Raw genomic sequence first — 17,061 nt, 5'->3', positions numbered from 1 at the left:
TAACATGTGACACACGTGTTTAGAAACACGCTGTAAATTTCTACACTCAAACTGGCACAAGTGTATAAAAAAACACTTTTTGAAATGTGTTATTTAACAAACTATCCTTAGCATCTACAAAAAGCAATAATTAACTTGGGTCTTAAAATGTGATAGTGAGAAAGGTGTTCATTTGTTCATTTAATCAAACTCCAGCTGTCCATATCTGAGATGGTCACTTTAAATGCAGAGCAGAAAAACAGACGTTTCAGAGAGGGATTCATCTGACCTATTTTAAATTCCTGCATTAAGCTGTGTTAAATCACATACTAGAGCAACTTCAATTTTCTACGAAGGAAGCCTAAACAAGTTCCTCCAATGCAGATCACTCAAACCCATCATCCATGTTCAATTCTCTTAAGCCATTCTTTTTTGTATGCTTTAAACACTAAATTGAACAACAATGTTAATCTCTCAGTTTTGCTTTACCCATCTGTCAAATCAACGTGGAATAAACTATTCTTCATCTGCCACTCATTATATTTTCCTTGCTTTAAAAGCATCCAGGTCTCCACAAATGTCTCAAGTTTGCTCCTGCCCACCCCCATCCTGTTTTGTACAAGTGCTTGAGGACATGAAATGCAAATTAATCAAATAATTATTGCAGTGAACTCCAACTATGTGTTCAGTTTTCTTTTCTAGAAACCATGAATTAGGAAGTTACCAAAACCTAAATTACAGCTACAAAAATCATTGTTCAAACAAACGAAAGAGCACCTATGATCAATACCAAAAGTAATGCATGAAGTAAGTTGTAATACATTTTCCCCCCTTGTGATATTACTTAATGCAGTGTAAATAAAAAGCAACCACCATACTTGCTGTATGATATGCACTTCTCTTTAGAAAGAGGTATTGGTATTACTCTCTATAGGATCAGATTGCCAGCCAATACTAATCAAAAGTCTGTCTTCTTTCAGCTGCCATCACCATGCCTCTGAAAGCTCATTTTTGCACCTTCCTAATGAAGGTAGCTTCTTTCCTAATGAACATTTGTATCCTGTCTGTTTACAAGCACGGAAACAGACATTTAAAATAGCCCCATAAACCACAACTTCATGTAGGATGAGATGTAAACAAGTTTTACCATTCCTGCTAGTTATAATTTTGAATCTCAGGGAACAACAAATGAGGTTCTTATTTTCTTCTGGGACATTCCTGCATGAAGCACAGCCTTACAACACCGAGTTACTCTCCAGGAGTTACTGGTTTTCTCTCCAGTTCCATGAGTTCTTGCTGGCTTTAAGAGTGCTTTATTAGAAAACTTTGTGTGCTTTATCAAATCTTTCAGAGTAAGAGATTTCCTGGACGCAATATTACTATCATTAGTCAGACAGCAGATGGATTTAATTAACCCAGGGTTGCCCATTTCCAAATGTCTTTATTTCCCCATGCATGCAGCATGTTTAATAACAAATACTGAGAACAAAATACTATTCTTCCCACACTGTTCTCTTACAGGTGTAAATAGAAGCAAAGCAAACACATTGCAAATCCCATTTCTTACAAACTCCTCAGATGAGAGTATTGTTAAGATTTATCTCCTTCCATCTAGCACAGGTTGAAAATACCTAAATTACAAGGCAGGAAACAACATTTCTCTCTCAGTGCAAACCAGTAAGTCGTTTTGCCTTCCTCAGCAAACATCTGCTTATCCACATGAACTCTGACAGCATTTCATTTGTTATAAGTAGCACAACAATCCTCCTAGGAAGAGGTAATTTCACTTATTGAAAGAAATAACAGCAATCTTAAGAAATTTACCAACATAAATATTACTCTACCTTTGTTTGTTTGCAGCAAACCTGACAGAATAGCTGGTAGTGCCTAAACATTTATCCAGCGCCCAGCTGGCTGAGAATTTCTTATTATTTGATTATTTACTATAACTGGCTATGCACCAAAACCATGACTTCTAATGTGAATTTCAGCACAGGAAGAAAGAAAACACTCAAGTTCCTTAAACTTTTTATGTTGCCAGCACAGCCTCTGTATCAAATTCCCCTTTCCAGCAAACAGAAAACAAGGCAATGAAGAGAAACTGGGAGCACTACCTTATACAAATGAGGTAATACTATGCAAGCCAGATGTGCTCTTGGATAGCTACACTTTGGCTTACAAGCCAGTATTCAAAGATTCCAAAAGATTAGCTGAGTCCAAACTTAACACAGATGCTGCTATTACTGGATAGTCCAAGGCAGAAGTACATTTGGCTGCAGAACGAAAATCAGAATGAAAATTAAGTCTTTTGATTAAAGGGAGGGGCGGGGGGAGAGGGGAAGCCCAAACCTAGCTGCTTTTAATCTACTACTAAAATTTTAAGCTAAAAATGTATGGAATGTCAGCAGTGTAAAATAAAAATATCAGTAAAACATTAAAATGTCAGTGTTTTAGTGCTGCTGAAAACAGGTAAGGGAGTATAGATATTAATATACTATCAAAGTGTTAAAACACAACTTCAAAAAATCAACATGGCATTCTATAATAATTTTATATGTAATGTAACCAAATCACAGAAAATAAATTTTTCTTACCATCACACTACAAAAAGACATTACATAAGGATTACAAAACCTGCAAACCACTTACGCAAAATCCCTACATCCTAAAACCTGACACAACACCTAGACCTTTCCTTCAGCTACCAACCTACTGCAGCTTGGGAGATTCCCATTTCCATTACCAATTACTCACCATAGACTTAGAGAACATAACTTACTTTTTTCCATAAGGGAACAAAAACCATGTTGTCTTCTGTGTCACCTGGTCCCCTGCAGCAAGTGACAGCCCCAATCTACTGTATAAATCCATACATTCAAAAACTTGACACTCTACCTCTCATCTTCAGAGCACAGACTTTCTGTGCTGCATCCACAGAGCAACAAAATTCACAGCTAATTGACAGCAGAGCCCACAGTTTAATTAACACTGCAGTCATTAATAAACCTTTATTTATATATAAATACACGCTAGTGAAAATATCTGCTATATTAAGCAAACAGAAGTCACATTAGACAAGAAATTGCAAATTAATTCTGAATAAATTGTGATGTAATGAGAAAACAAAATTGAACCAAGTATAATTAAATGAACTATACATAGCCACTATTTCCTGTAATGCACAGATTAATGATTTACATTTAAATGCTTCTTTGATCTGATTAATTCTCTTTGTAGGAAGTTTTCCTTTAATTACAGTAATTCTTGAAGATTGTTATAAATTTTTGCGAAGGTCCAAATTTGGAAATTATGTAACAAAATAATGATTCCACACTTCAAAAATAATTTTCTGCATAATGAGAGACATATTTATCCAATAATGATGAGATGCTGATGAAAAGAGCATATGGAGAACAATATTGCTGCAATGAGCAGTGACAGAAATGCCATATATGTTTCAAGAAAAGAATACACACCAGAACGCCAACTTCTAAGCTTGAAATATAAACTGATTTCATCAAACTGCCTGAACCTCAGCTCACTTCATTCCAGTTGGGTTCCTTTTTAGGAAAACAATCATTTTCTGTTGATCCTCTTTAATGTGGATGAGTTTCATCCTCACAAGCAGGAGGCACCCAAGCCACAAACGCCTGGCACAGGGTCCCCAAGTATTAAAACCAGCTCTTTCTTGACCCATCACCACTACCAGCAGCAACAGGAAGCCTCACAGAGAAGGCACTTCCCTGGCCTTACAGTTACTTCAGTGGACATCAACAAGCCAAAGCGACTGCAGAGATGTGTCCTGAATGAACATGGGTGGGAACAACCCCAAAATGGGCCACTGGATGCCCCCTTCCAACTGGATGCTCCCTCCCAACTGCATGCTCCTGCCACCTTCCTCTTGCTGGCACCAGTGTGGCTTGGGGGCCTGGTGGCTCAGCTGGGAGGGCTAGATCTCCCCAGGATGGGGAGGGGGAAGCAACAGCCCTGCTTTGGGCACTGATGGGTACCCATCTGTCTGACACAGCTGCAGGGCTCCAGCCCAGCAAGTGCAGCCCTTTATGCTTCAATGCACAAACACACCGGCTGTGCTGAGAGCTCACTACTGCATCTTAAATGTACACATATAAGCACAAACCCATTAGAGACAGCACAATAAAAAAATTTAAAGGACGCGAAAATAAAGTCAAAAAAGTAATAAGAAAAAGACAAGAGGAAAACCAATGGAGAAAGGCATCTGGATGGGCTGCCATTGTGCTAGCAGAAAGTGCTCCGGGCTAAGTGACTTAACAGATGTGGTGGCAGAGGACACAGGCCCAAGCACAGATGCAGGAGGGAGACTGCAGGGAGGGCAGGGAGGTGTTAATCAGCAATAATAAAAAAAGCTGGTTAAAGTTGTTGCAAGATATAGCATGATTTAAAATATTTGTTTGGCCTTCTAGGAAGGTGCATGATACAGATTTCTTTAAAGTTTCTTGATGAAGATGAATGGAAAACCAGAGACAACATCTAAGGAAGGAATAACACTATCTGGAGGAGATGGAGAACGCACCTTAAAACCACCAGACACACCTTTCAAAGGGGACAAAAAGGGAACTGCAGACATGAGTTACCTGTCAGGACCAAAAACTCCCTGATCCCAGGCACACACACCCCCCTTGGAAGCACCATAACAAAATGAAGATACAGCTAAGTGTTTCTGGAGAAACTTCACCTAGCAAGCCTAGGGACAGAACTGTCAAAAGAAGCTTTGAAATGACCTGGGAAGGGGAGGAATATATCAAAAAGGGACTGTACACCAAAGCACAACCAGAGACACGTGACTCAGGGATGAACACAAAAGAGAAATGAAGACTAGGATGCCAAGTGACTTAGAATTAACCAAGAGATGTGACAAACAATCAGAAGAGAGTCTCTATAAATATATGAGAAGGAAAATCCGGCCTGTTGCAAAATATGAGAAAGGCTGCATTCTCCAGTGCCTCATTTCACAGCAGCTAGCTGGAACCAGATAATGGGGGCATATTTCACTTAACACACAGCGTGTGCAAGCTCAGGTTGGATGGACTAAGGGAAGAATAGAGCAAACATATCAGTCAGCCAAGTGGTTTCAAGTCAGCAGGAGCACTGAAAATGTCCCTACAGTGCTTGGGGAACCACTATTAATCATCTTTAAACCATTAACCGCTGCTATGCAGATGCCAGAGAGGCCAGGTAAGGTCTAAAAGAAATGAAAAGACCAAACACAGCACCCAGTCTTACAAAGGAAAGTGGGAGCAGAAAAGCCAGAATACTTCTAATATCAAAGTTACTGGAGCACACCACAGAAGGATTTCTGATCCTGTAAAAATAATGAGATTAGGAACAACACACAACAAATGGCCAACATCAATGTATCAAAAAGTCATGTCAAACTAGAGTAATGCCTCTCACTCTCTCTGACAGGACATCTGTCCCAGCTGATAAAAAGGAAGTAGAGTAGTACAGATGACAGAGCCTATCTTTAGAAAGGCTTTTAAAACACCCCACATGACTTTTTCATGAGTGAACTACAGAAATAGCTTATGTTATCACAAAAAGAAATAGGAAGGGTGGGGGGTGGAAAGGTGTACAAGTGATTAGAAGAGCCCAAACCCTAGCCTACAAAGTTATCTGCACCATGATGACAACCTGCAAAACTTACTGATTTCAGGAATCACAGCTATTTGGGGATCAGTGGAAGACAGAAGAGTGCCTGATCGGTGCTCAGAATCACACTGATGAGGTTGGGAGACACCACTGGCATCCTCCCCTGACTTAAAGAAGAGCAGAGCAGTCTGAAAGAAAACCATATATATGCTGAATCTGACTGCATCCCTCTAAGGGTAATGGCAGCAGCAGTGGGGACCTCAGAACTGAAAAGTGGTGAGGAAGATGTGGGTTAGGCAGCAGGAATGAAGCAGCACGAGTGTCTGATGAATTTCTGGGGGACATAATGCTGGAGGTGTTCTGCCTTCTGCAGCACCAGGGAGAGGTATACAGCCTATTATATTTAAGATTGGGATTCATATTTTTTTGAAAAATACGCATTAAAGAGTGTCAAGAAGGGAGCAGGAAGAACAATAGTAGCTTTAGAAAATGTGACCAGTGGAAAAACATGTAAGGAGCTGGATTTGTTTACTCTGGGAAAGAGAATAGAAAGAGGGGCTGATAAGAGCCCTGCAATGCATTCAAGCTTCTTGCAGACAGAAAGTAATCAAGCATTTGCTAACAGTGGAGCAAGAGATGATTGGCATCAAGTGGGATTTAGAGTAGACAGCATATCAACTATAATGACAGTCAAGAAGAGGTTATCTATAGCTATGTGGAGTCATCATGGGACACTTACATACTGATAAAAAAGCAGAAAAATTCTCTGCTTGCAACTTTGTAAAGCATAAGATATTAAGATTTCTTCTATTTTGCTACCCCTTCCACTTTGGTTGACTACCCTAAATTCACAAAATGCTTCTGTTTCAGAGCACCTAGATGCACAGGATGACATTTTTCTATTGCTTACCTTTAATTTCTTTGAGTCAATGAAATTACCTGGGTCTGTTTTGCTCTCTGAATGGGGGGCTTCACACAGCAATAAAGCCCAGGATCACTGCCATTTTTGCTGCCCCACTTGCACACAAAGTTTATAAAGAATCTGACTGACCAGGTTCCCTGAAAACACCAGATCACCTTCTGGAGGTTATAACACCTAGAGCACCCCAAGGCTACCCTAATTTCTGAACAGGAGAAGAAAAATCAGGCCATCATAACAGGTATTGGATCACTTTTTCCTGTCCTGCTGATCCAAGCAGTTTTCCCCAGGGGCAAACACGGATTTACCAGCAGAAGAAGGGAACTGCATTTTCACACTAATTTCTCTGTTCAGGTCTTCAGGCATTGGGGTGCAGTTGCTGCTGCACCCTTCCCTGCATCCAGAGTGAGGGCTGGCTTTGCCCCCCTCATCCCCTATTGCCAGGATTGATCCACCAGCTCCAAAAGCAGCACTGATTACAGCCACTGCCCACCACTCAAGCCAGTTCCTGCAGATGGCTCCTGTTTGGAAGATCTCACGTACACAAGCTGGCAAGCATACACCTCTCTGAGAGTGCTGGGTATGAGAAATGCACAATTTAACCCAAACCTGACAGCTGTTTTATTCATTAAAAAACCCAAAAGGTGAAAGCAGAACTCCTGAGAAACACAATTAACTGCTGCTTATAACAGACTTCAGCAAACCGTCTGCTCACAAAAAAGTTTTAACCCACTCAAATACTGCATTGCAGGAAGGTAAAGGGAACCAGAAATAATACACAAATAACGTAGTAAGTCAATATAGTGAGAAACAACAGGGAATTACAGGAAGGAGGCAGATATGAGGAGGAGGAGAAGGAAATGAAGAAACCCATAATGGAGAATACAGCAACATCCCACAGATGTTGATCATGAGAGAATTGCATAGAAACACACTCAACTTTACCCCTCATTTCCACATTTCACTGAAAAAATCTTAGCCAAAAAACCCCACAGCAAAACTGGTTGTAGTTTGATTACAACCAATTGATAAATACTTCGTTCAGAAACTAAAAAGGCAAGAAACAGCCCTCGATGGCACTGGCTGATTTTCTGCAAACAAGTGACTTTGATTACTTGGGTTACATTTACATGAGGTTTTGACCTTTCTAAATTGCTCTGGAGCCAAATGTTCACATGGGCCTCCCTGTGCACCATTCACTATTTAAAAGTTGTATTTAATGTCACAGAAGCTGAGTGTGCTTCAGGCATCACATCATTAAAGTTCATATTTTCTTATATTAAGCAGAAAATAGAACCAATTCAAACTTAAAAAAAAAAAAAAAAAAGAAGACTTGCACGGGGTTGCTGACACATGGCAGGTGTGCTACATTATCACAGTACCCTCAGGCCAAAATACTGTAACACCTGTGAACAATATTTTTTGTTTCATGCTGTACCTAAATAGACTGTGCTCCAGTGCTCCCAAGCCGGTGACCTGCCTAACCTCACAGAAACAAGAGAATCAGACAGACAAGGTACAAATCAGAGCATCAAGCCCATCTCCTCCTGACTGCTTCTGACCAGACATTTATCATTCCAGCTCAGGGGATGGAACAGCCTATGAAGTAAAAGAAAATTTGAACTGTAATTTAAAAATATCACCTCAAGTTCTCTGATTTATGTTATTAATTAGAATCCAGCAATGAAACCACTTTTTTTTTTTTGCTTTATTTTACTGAATAGTCTTTGAAAAAGTCACAAAGGACTGCTCACTGATAAATTAAACCCTCCTTAGCTTATTACTTCCAAAGGCAATGTAGCAGTATAATTTTTTTGTTTGGGTTCGGATTTTTTTTTCAGTGACTGGATACTTTTCCCCCATTTTTCTGGTTTGGAGGGAATTCACTGTTACATTTTTGTGGCCTTTTTTCCAATCCAGCGTGGTTCAGAGATGGAAGAAAGGAAGACACATTTTGCAGCCAGTAGCCTGATGCCTCTTTCAGCTGGCCACAGTGTCCCAGTGTCCACCACCGCTCCTTCCCAGCAGGACACAAATCAGCACTGCGGCTGCAAGCTCTGCTCCCAGCCCTGCCACAGGCACTGCTGCCCTGCAGCATGCTCAGCTTCAGCAGGTTTTCCATAAACCTCCCCAGAACTGAGCATTTTAAAAGCAGGTTTTTAAGGGGGTCACGAATCACTTCTTCTCAGAGGCAGATGTCTGACCTGGGTCATGCAAGGCAGGATGCTTGAGCAATGGTTTCCCCCACAACATCCCCAGAGCAGTGCTTGCTTGCCATCTCTAGGAGCTCCAGGTGGGTGCTGGATTAAAATAATTGAGAAAACTTAAAAAACTGAGAAGGGAAGGAAGGAAGGAAGGAAGGAAGGAAGGAAGGAAGGAAGTCACAGGCAGTGAAAAAAATGCAGAGGAAACACCCTGAATTCATGCTGGGATCTAGTTAAATAAAGGCAGCTCTGTGTAATGAGAGCCATCATGCTAAGGCCTGGGGACAAAAGTGCTCCTACTTCATCTTCCTCTTTTCCTTTTTTTCCTTCCTATGCTAACACTAATTTTACTCCCCATGTTTCAACTTTTGAAGGCAATAGATGGGTCTGATACAGCAAGACTACTTGATGGTGAGGCATCACAGTGTTTTTAGTTGTAATAGCTTCTGTTTTTCTGAAATGGATTATTCATTTCATATTTAGATTTTAATCTCCTGGGCACTCATGTCGGTTTTGAATATAAAACACATCCTGCAATATCAAGTAAAAGACTTTCCACTATGGAGCACTGCATCAGGAAACCACTGGCTCCCCAAACAAATTAAAAACTTGTGCGCCTAAACAACCAAACCCATGGCATCAGACAGCTAGGTTTTCATACCTAAACTCTTCTGGGATCTTCCACACTCCCCAGAGCTTTAATTACCTGCTAGAGATTACAAAAATACTGCTCAATTGGCACCAGCAGCTAGCCCATGACACGTATGCTCCAGGTTACACTGTCACTGCAAAAACAATCTCCCAGCATCCTCTGAAAATTCAGTTCAACGTTTTTCCCTCCCCCCCCCAACTCCCAAAACTCAAATGCACATAGCAGCAGCCAGCCCTAGCCTCACAGACACCAGCTGTAAAATCATGTGTTGGATACAAACCAGGATCTGAGGATGGTGTGGGAGCAGGGACTTCTAGGAACAAACCGGTCAGTGGAAACACACGAACAAGTATATTTATGGTGGGTCCAGGCATCTGTAGAGTGATCTCACTTAAAATCAGCCAGAAAGCAGGATTCCCTTCCAGAGCCAGTCACACTTGGATTCAGATGTTTTAGAATATTTTTAGTTACTTGTTTCCAAAGCACAGGAAGCTCCTTTCACACCTCCCAATGCACACCAGTTCAGTCCTGAGGGACCTTTGCATGATCAGCTCTGTAGGGAATTAAGAGCAAGCTTTCTGTGTCTTCACATAACATCCCAGTAAAGCCAAAATCTTTCACCATCTGTGCAGCTACACCATACTACAAGGATTTGCAGACCAGCAGCCAATACAGCCCGACAAAGAAAATAGCTTTCTTTAAAGAGGCTCTAACCCTTTTTACCTATTAAACCCTGAAATGCTCCACATACAGCTCCATAGTAATTACATTATATAGTCCTGACCCAGTGTTAGACTGGATTATGCTGTCTCTGAAGATGGATGTCACCAGATCTGGCAATTCCTCTGCAATGTGTATGACCTTCTTGGAGTTCAGACACATAGAAATGACAGCAGCTCAGAGAGGACAGAAGGGGTTGAGGCAATTGGGACAGACAGGTGGCCTAAAGAGTCCCCACAAGACAGCGGTCAGAAAACAAAAAAAGAAGGAGGAGGGGAAAACAAGAAAGCAGAAAGTTGGAGTAATGCAGCTTAATCATAAAAATTAAAAAAAAAAATTGAAAAAAAAAAGTAGCAGGGAATGGACAAACTTGCAGCAGAAAGAAGAAGGAAAGTTCTTTGCAGCTTTTAAATCACTAGGGTTTAAAAAATGTAAGTCACATAAATCTGGGTTACTCAACAGAATGTGAGATTTGAAATTATAATAAAAAATATATATTCTGTATCAAGTTCATAATTTGAGAGAAGTGAAGGTAATTAAGCTAGATGCTGCAATTCCCAAACTTTGTAACAAATGACTCTAAAACCTAAATTATTTCCTTCCCCACATACTTTTCTTTAAACATACCTTTGTTAAATGTTTGATGGTGCGTTTTTAAGACTACAGATTCTGTCCAGTACAAGGCCACTAATTCTGTCACTACAATCTACCTTAATTTAAGGGAGAATGCTACAATTCAGAAACAAAGTGAGAGACTTTGATACCGGATCCTATCTAATGTGCTAAGTTTCAAACTTGTTGCATGTGCTAACGAGGTAAGTGCCCAAATCAGTGAAACAAGTCCATGAACAGAGGCTTTTGCCATCTTTCCTCCTGATGTTATGCAGAAGCCTATGCAGGAGTCTCTGGCCAAGTGACAAAGGACTGCTGTGCATTGTAACTAATGATTATTTTATACCAATCCATTTCCATCAGCATCCTCCAGGTCACAGCATGTAAAATTCATTTACGTTCCACACTCTATGCTAGTTTGGGTGGAAAAAATAAAAAAGTAATTGGGTAACTGTCTAACTCCTTACTGGAAAATTTGTTCAGAAAGGCATTTATAATTTCAAAGTTTAATTGTGCACTAAGGTATCAAACAACTTTGACACCCTAGTGCACAATTCAACCTTCTAATAAACATGTAGGAAATACAGTCACTCCCTAGAGCATCATAAATGGTGACTCAACAACCACAAGCTTCTCCTAGAGCTATGTCTGATGCTAGATTAACAACAGCCACATTTCATCTCTCCTTCCCCTCTTCTGCTCCCTCTGTAGTCTGTTTTCTGTGGGGACACAAAAGTCCATGCCAATATTCACAGGGCCATTACATCAGAACTAAAACATTGAATGAGGCAATCCACCCCCTCCCTGGATGTCATGAGTGCTCCAGGGAAGTGGTACCCTGCAGCTGGGCTCCAACCCGTACTGTTCTGTGTCACCTTCACTACATACATGTGTTTTACTTCAGCTGGGGCTACAGACACTTTATCCTCAAGGAATCATTACTTTAAAGGTTTGCAAAGAAGCGAGAAACCAACTAACTCTTCCCCCAGCTCCAGAATGGCATTAATGATCCCTACAGCAGCAGTCACCACATTTTCTTTGAGAGATATAGACATGCAAGCATGCCAAAAGTATCACCACAAAACAAGCACATCAAATACATATTGGATCTTCACTAAGGAGCTCATCTTGCACACTGACTTCGATGCTCCATGGTCCCCTTCCCAGCCTGCCTTGCCTAAACTCTACCTGATATATATTTATGTCACCTATTACTAAAATCCCACAATGCTGCAGTTTACATGTGCCCCATAGGACATTTATTGTAATAGTTCCCAAGCCTTGCTGTTTGGGAAAATTTTCCCAAATGTCTGACCTAGTTCTTCCGACTTCAAATGTACTGAGTTCTCCTCACCCTGACAATAGTGGAAGCACAGCACGGCTCTGCAGCTTGCAGACAGCTGCTGTTTGCCCCTCAGACCACTCTCTCCTCTGGGTCTTCTGGCAGTCCTATTTTTAGTCCTCTCTCAGGCTCTTTCTTCTCTGTTCTCTTTGCCATCAGCTCACCTCTTTCCAGAGCAACAGTATCCAAACCCTACTTTCAGCTGAAGATCAACTGTCCTTACTGATGCTGAACAGCTTCCAAGGACAGCTTTATGTCTGCAAACAACACTTCTCTTCGTACCTCAAGCAAGCAAAGAGTTCAGTATTTTCACCATATTATGACAATTATCAACTTAGTTATAACCTTTGATCCGTTCATAATCCCACACTGTTTTCTCCACACTGCTGCCTAAGGATCACCACAGTGGATAAAAACTAACTTAGCTACATTTTATCCAACAAAAAGCGAGGGAAAAGCCCGACTTACAAGCAAGATATTATTTGATTTCTTTAAAATTTTATACTTATGAAGTCCCTTCTCTTTTTCTGGGTGTCATTCAAAAAATTAAAGCATTTATTGCCATACAAGATCTAGTTTCAGTGACAAGAGTGCACGTGATTTATGTTAGAACAACTGCAGCTCCCTGTATCCAAAGTACATTCATGCCATGATACTCTCTTATTTATTAAAATATTAGGGAGTATGAATTGGAAACATTTCCAATTTCACCTCTAGTTTCAATTCACCACTGACATATGCACTCCAGTTCCTTGACAGGTCTTGGGGGCATTAGAAACTTGGCCAGGCTGACCCCCAGCATGTCTGCTGTAATGGTTTCACAGGAGCTGAGAACACCTTTCAAACAAGGCAGGAACTCAAAAGTTCTTGTCCACTTTCAAGAGCCACAGGGCCATTAAGGCGACCTGAGTGGCATTGCTAACAGTGTCTCAACTTATTAATAAATTGAGAGCAAGCTCACATGTGCTAGGAAAGGAAAGTCTAGTCTACCTCATTTTATGGTCTCTAGCTGAGTCAAGAACATTAAAATATGTATTACCTCTGTCTACCTGTCACTTCGTGTAACATGCTTAGGTGAACCCATGGCTGCAAGCCAGAGCCCAAACTGTTCCAACTCAAGCAGTGCTTTTGGGGAAAAGTTATTTGCAACAGAAGTGTCAAGTTCCTCTCAGTATGCTGGCAAATGTTTGCCTCAACCCTTACTGAACCAAAAGTTAAATGGTGAGGAAAGACTGCAATTTTGGGTTAATTCTGGGCATCGTAATACGCTTGTGAAATGAACGACATGCTCTGCCTTAGCAATGAAAAAATGCAAAAATAGAGAGATCGAGACTGATTCCTTTAATATGTATTTTAAGAACAATTTCAATACTGGTTTCTCAGGAGGGAACAAAACCCCAGCCTATGTTACACTACCAAGGAGACCTTCTCTTCCTACCTTTGGTACTGAGAGTGAACGTGCCTTGGGGAAGCCAGGAAAGGGCTGACAGGCCAATATAGGATACTGCTTCATTCCAACCAAGTGGTAGACAATGGCTGGCATTCAGACAACTGAAAACTTGCAGAGAAGCTAGTTCAAGCTGGCTTAAGTGGATGCAAGTGTGGGCTTGGATATTTAGGAGTTCTTAAGAAGAAAAGCAGTTTGCAATATTTCAGGGTGGGGTTCTGAGACTTTCTTTTTTGTCTAGTCCATTAGTAGTAAATAAGACCAGGAACATGGCAGGGTCATGTGTGCCCAGAACTGCATCTAAGCCTCAGAATTAAATACTGCAGTTAATGAGTTCTCCAAGGGGGGCTTGGAGGGGTGGGGAGAGGAGGAGAGAAGAATCAACTGCAGGAAAAAAAACCAAAACAACCCACCAAAACTAAAACTACCCAGAAAACCACAGCAGCCTGCAGACTGAGCAATTTAGAGATTTCTTCTCTTGCTCACATGCAAGCACACAATCAAGGGCACAACTTCCAAAACACACACATTTGAGGTTTTTCCCTGTTTCACCCCATTTATAATCTTTTACAGTCTTGTAAAAGTGTACTGCCTTCAAAAAGGCAAGGATTCTTTTTATTTCTTATTATTTCATCTGCAGCTCAGCACTTGACCTGCACTGACATAACCTTAAGTGACACAGGTTCAACTATTCAGCTTCACCATCCCTAAAGTGAGATGCATTTTATTAGGGTTTTTTCCTTTTTCCTTTTCCTCTGCTCACACTTCAGATGACAGGAAATGCCTGCTGTGAATTCTTGTCCAGCATTTTAAATAGCACATGAAGTGCTTTCTGTCCAACATCAGACAGCTTCCCATGAACTGTAAGCTCTCCAAGAACAAGAGGTGTAAATACCTTTGTCTCTCCTCAGTGAGTGGGAAGCAGCTGGGCCAGAGAGGGAGCCCACAGCCTCTATGTGCCACTGCACCCACCCAGCACACACTAAAGCCAGCAAGGACAGATGATACCATTAGCCCCTTCACTCAACCACCCAGCTCCAGCTGTAACCAAAACTGGCAAGCACCCAAAAGCTCCCAATTTTTTTATGAAGATTATTTTGTAATTTTTCAAGCACTCAACTGTACCACCCTATACACCACAGCCATACATTCATTATGGTTGGTCACATGCAAGTAAGTGCAGACAGGCTGAATTACTTTTGCAACAACCTCAGTGTTGTAACACCCAGAAGTCTCAGAGGAGACAGTTTTGCCGCTTATTAAACTAAATACATATTTGTGCACTGCAAGTTTTAATTGTAAAGGAAGATCACTTGCAGCTATAAATCTATGAAATGTATCATAAATAACACACATGTTCAACTTAGTTCAATATTAATAGAGAAGATGATTCTTTGAGTTTATTCCTCTAATGCTGTGGCCATAGTAGTCTGTAAGGTACAGCAGGTCTACTACTATGACTGAATAGAAGGGAATTTTAAAACTCACACACAAGAAGGATAAATCCAAACTTCTCTAAGACTAGAAACACCAACAAGCCATGGTTGCACATCTGTTTCAAACACTCTTCATAACAAAAAGGCTGGATTTTTGATTTGTGAGGTTGTTGGGTTTTTGGGTTGCCTTTGCGAGTTTGTTTCTTGGGTTTGGGGTGGGGAGGTGCTTGATCTTTTTTTCTTTTTTTTTTTTTTTGGAGTTTTTGTTTTTCTCAAAAGATGGCTTATGCTATCATTCTCCATCCTCAGAGGATGACATCTGCTTACTGCAGAAAGCAGGTTTTTTGTTAGAAAGCAGACTTGTTAAGTCATGTATGCACCTAGCAAGCTTAAGTCTGGCACACATCCCTTACAACTCCTCTTCATTCAAAAAAAAATTTATATAGTGAAGAACCTGTGCCATAGAAGGAAAAAAAAAAAGCTATTTAGCTATTTTCAGAACAGACTGAATGTACTTGAATGAAAAACCTAAACTGAGTACCTGGGAGAATGACAGAACAGGAATACTGGTTCAGCCTTAACACTGTGTAGGCTGTAACCAGCCTTGCCCTTTGCAGTGTTTCTGACCTCAGCAGTAGTGCCTGACCTGTACAACAGGATTTATGGGTTCCCTGAGCAGATGCAGAACTATTTCCCAATGTATCGCTTTCAGAAGCAAAAGGATTTGGAGTTTCCCAGCAACTGCATGTGTGGGTCTGCAACACCAGGTACGACATGCTTACAACCCCTGCACTCCATGCCATGAGTTTTCTAACTTGTTTTAGTTCACAGGTCTTTGCAGGCACAGGCAGTGTGCTGTTTGGGACAAGAGCAAAGCCAGTGCAAGGCACGGGCATGTCAGGACCTCAGCCCAAACATTTCACTGCCCTTCTCTCAGGCCAACTCCACTCTCCTAATGAGGATATGAGTACATGCTTCTCTCCCAGTTTATATTTATCCCTGGCCCAGGTGCTGTTTTCCAACTGTGAACACAAGCTCCCCTGTGCTGAGGACTCTGAAACTGAAAGAAATAATTTCTCCCCCACTCCACAAGTGCAAGATGGTAAAATGAATTCACTCAAACTGGTGTCATGTGCCAAAGCACAAAGGCCTGGTGTTTTTGAATGTTCAAAGCCAGCATATGTTTGTCCCTATGCTTATGTTCTATATGTTCTTTGCCTTACTGAAGCCTACAGCAAACAGCTGTCATTAACATTCACCCCTTCTGCTAACACTTTCCTTAATCCCTAACTGACTTTCCAGCCTATAATTAAACTTTCCAGCTGCCACACTAAGAGATGGCACCAATATCCATCATTTATTACTAAGTAGTCCTTAAAAAGCTCTTTTTCCAATTTCCAAGACCATGGACTAGAATCAAAGCCTCTTGCCTTTACAGGTTTTTGGCTAAAAACCTTCCATTCACTTACAAGCTGTCTCATGTTTTACCAGGGAAATTAAATGGCCAAGTAGTATTATCTTAACAATTAAACTGATGCATTTTTATAGTGCCAATAGCTGGAATGCAAAGAGCTTGAAAAGTGATGCATAAACACTGCATGTGTTTACACATTTTGTACGGAAAATATACTAGAAAGAGCTCTATAACCAACAGCATTTACCAAGCTATTTGGTTCAAGCCCAAAGTTTAAACAGGAGCCTGAATTAAAATAATGAAAGGTCTGATATCTTACTTTAGATTGCAACAGTAAATTGACGTTAGCAGTTAAAATCTTGAAAATGTTTTTTTCACATTCATGTAAGAGATTACTTAAACAGCAAAGCTAGCTGACAACATTTCTGTCTGGTACTATTCTTGCAGTGTTCAAGAGGACTTGATATTTTATAAGAAAATTACTGGCTTCACAGTTGAAAAAGGGAGAAGATGTCTGAAGCTAATGCTGTATTTTTTGGTAACGTGACATAACAAGACACCGAGGAAGCTGAAGAAAGCGGGTGAAGGCAGCGTAACACCCAGTGGGAACACAGCGTGGGGTTCAAAAACTCATCATCCACAAGCCCTTCAGACCATTACAAGAACCACACCCCCCCCCCAAACAGCCACAAAATGCTGTTATTTTTG

The 17,061-nt window shown here is 40.8% G+C and overlaps 1 protein-coding gene across 2 annotated transcripts in view; it reads right to left on the bottom strand.

The window, feature by feature from the left end:
- Positions 1–17,061, bottom strand: part of EPB41L3 (erythrocyte membrane protein band 4.1 like 3) — a 94,621-nt gene that overhangs the window by 65,846 nt on the left and 11,714 nt on the right. The gene's annotated exons all lie outside the window — the stretch shown is intronic.

The sequence above is a fragment of the Onychostruthus taczanowskii genome, unplaced genomic scaffold (assembly GCF_017590055.1).
Source record: "Onychostruthus taczanowskii isolate IOZ18803 unplaced genomic scaffold, ASM1759005v1 scaffold16, whole genome shotgun sequence".
NCBI classification, from domain to species: domain Eukaryota; kingdom Metazoa; phylum Chordata; class Aves; order Passeriformes; family Passeridae; genus Onychostruthus; species Onychostruthus taczanowskii.
This window is presented reverse-complemented; position numbering and strand designations above follow the sequence as displayed.